Genomic DNA, 2,500 nt, shown 5'->3' with positions numbered 1-2,500 from the left:
CCCGCGGCCCGACCCCGCGGTGCCGTCGGAGGCGGCGCCGGCGCACCCCGGCCTCCCGAGTTCGGAGCGGATGGATGGGCGGAGGAGGACGGCGGCGGCGGCGGCGACGTCGAAGGCGGCACGCGGGGAGAGGCGCGGGGCGGGGGCACGTGGCCCCCAGCCCCCGCGGCCCGACCCCGCGGTGCCGTCGGAGGCGGCGCCGGCGCACCCCGGCCTCCCGAGTTCGGAGCGGACGGATGGGCGGAGGAGGACGGAGGCGGCGGCGGCGACGTCGAAGGCGGCCCGCGGGGAGAGGCGCGGGGCGGGGGCACGTGGCCCCCAGCCCCCGCGGCCCGACCCCGCGGTGCCGTCGGAGGCGGCGCCGGCGCACCCCGGCCTCCCGAGTCATGAGCGGACAGATGCAAACGGATGGGCGGAGGAGGACGGCGGTGGCGGCGGCGGCGGCGGCGGCGGCGACGTTGAAGGCGGCCCGCGGGGAGAGGCGCGGGGCGGGGGCACGTGGCCCCCAGCCCCCGCGGCCCGACCCCGCGGTGCCGTCGGAGGCGGCGCCGACGCACCCCGGCGCGCCCCGGCCTCCCGAGTCATGAGCGAACAGATGCAAACGGTTGGGCGGAGGAGGACGGCGGTGGCGGCGGCGGCGGCGGTGGCGACGTCGAAGGCGGCCCGCGGGGAGAGGCGCGGGGCGGGGGCGTGAAGGAGACGGGCGGGGGGTACGGTGCCGGTCTTTGGCCGGTCGCCTACACCCCCGCCCCGACCCGTAAGCGCCCCCAGCCCCCGCGGCCCGACCCCGCGGTGCCGTCGGCGGCGGCGCCGGCGCACCCCGGCGCTCCCCGGCCCCCCGAGTCCAGAGCGAACACACGGGCGGAGGAGGACGGCGGCGGCGGCGGCGGCGGCGACGTCGAAGGCGGCCCGCGGGGAGAGGCGCGGGGCGGGGGCACGTGGCCCCCAGCCCCCGCGGCCCGACCCTGCGGTGCCGTCGGCGGCGGCGCCGGGGCGCTCCCCGCCGCGCCCCGGCCCCCCCGAGTCCGAAGCGTGAGAAACGCCGATAGGCGGCGGGCGGCGGCGGCCGCGCGGCCGCGGGGCGGCGGGCGGGTGCGCCGCGGGCGTCGCGGGGGGGGAGGAAGGTCAGGAGGACGGTGTCGGGCGCGGGGTGTATGTCGGTTCGCGTCGTCGCGCGGCCGGCCGCTCCCCGCGTCCCGCCCGGCCCCCGCCGGCCCCCCCCCCCGGTCAGGCGCCCGTCGGCGTTCCCCGACCGCCCCACCCCGCGCGTCCGCGCGGTCGTCGACGTCCCGTCCGCCTTGTCAACGCTCCCATAGTCCAGGCCGGGCCGCGGCCGGCGTCGGGGACCACTCCCCCGCCGGTGCCATCGCGACCTGGCCGACCTCGGAACCTTACCCCCAGTCGCCGGGTACCCAACCTTCTCGCCACCTTCGGCGGCGAGCGGGGGGTTCAATGTCTCCGAAGTCCCCCCCCGGCCTGCCGGCGGGGCGGGGGGGGCTAGGAGCGCCCGGAGGCGCCGTTATCCCCCTTTTTAACCCCTTCTCTGAATGTTGGCCAAAACCGCAAACCAAACGTACGACTCTCAGCGGTGGATCACTCGGCTCGTGCGTCGATGAAGGACGCAGCTAGCTGCGAGAACTAATGTGAATTGCAGGACACATTGATCATCGACACTTTGAACGCACCTTGCGGCCCCGGGTCCCTCCCGGGGCCACGCCTGTCTGAGCGTCGCTTGTACATCTATCGGGATCGGGGCGCCCACGGGCGCCCCCCTCCCGCGGTTGGGGCGTCGCGGGCCACCGCCGGCCTACCCCCCCCACCTTCCCTCCCCGCACGGGGAAATGGGGGTGGGGGGGGCGGACGGCACGGCCCTCGTCCCCCTAAGTATAGACCCGACCGCCCGCGCCCTCGACGGGCCCGACCACCGCGCGGCCGCAGGGGCCCGCGGCGGCTGCCGATGGAGGATCCGTCCCCCGCCGCGCAGTCCGCCGCGACGCACCGCGCGGCCGCGTAGGAGTCGTGCGCCCGGCGAGGCGCGGGGTTAACGGCCGACCCCCGATGACGGGAGGCGATCCGTCGCCCCCGCCTCTAACCCCGTTCGACTACGACCTCAGATCAGACGAGACGACCCGCTGAATTTAAGCATATTACTAAGCGGAGGAAAAGAAACTAACAAGGATTCCCTCAGTAGCGGCGAGCGAAGAGGGAGAAGCCCAGCGCCGAATCCCCGCCCGGCGGAGGGCGCGGGACATGTGGCGTATAGAAGGTCGCTTTGCCCGGCGCCGCCCGGTGGGGGCCCGAGTCCTTCTGATGGAGGCTCTGCCCGAGGACGGTGTGAGGCCGGTAGCGGCCCCCGGCGCGCCGGGGCGAGGCCTTCTCGGAGTCGGGTTGTTTGGGAATGCAGCCCAAAGCGGGTGGTAAACTCCATCTAAGGCTAAATACTGGCACGAGACCGATAGCGGACAAGTACCTTAAGGGAAAGTTGAAAAGAACTTTGAAG

The 2,500-nt window shown here is 75.6% G+C and overlaps 2 non-coding genes across 2 annotated transcripts in view; both read left to right on the top strand.

Moving 5' to 3' along the window:
• The first annotated feature begins 1,577 nt into the window (after positions 1 to 1,577).
• Positions 1,578 to 1,731, top strand: LOC147185153 (5.8S ribosomal RNA). Its single transcript, XR_015099797.1, has one exon. It is a non-coding gene; the product is annotated as a 5.8S ribosomal RNA (ribosomal RNA).
• A 374-nt stretch (positions 1,732 to 2,105) lies between these two features.
• Positions 2,106 to 2,500, top strand: part of LOC147185152 (28S ribosomal RNA) — a 4,301-nt gene continuing 3,906 nt past the window's right edge. The window contains exon 1 of the ribosomal RNA XR_015099814.1: positions 2,106 to 2,500. This exon is cut by the window's right edge and continues 3,906 nt beyond it. This is a non-coding gene — a ribosomal RNA (28S ribosomal RNA).

This window comes from Hippocampus guttulatus, unplaced genomic scaffold (assembly GCF_054856545.1).
Source record: "Hippocampus guttulatus isolate MCC_2025c unplaced genomic scaffold, RoL_Hgut_1.0 HiC_scaffold_34, whole genome shotgun sequence".
NCBI classification, from domain to species: Eukaryota; Metazoa; Chordata; class Actinopteri; order Syngnathiformes; family Syngnathidae; genus Hippocampus; species Hippocampus guttulatus.
The sequence above is the reverse complement of the archived record's forward strand: the minus strand, read 5'-3'. Positions and strand labels throughout refer to the sequence as shown.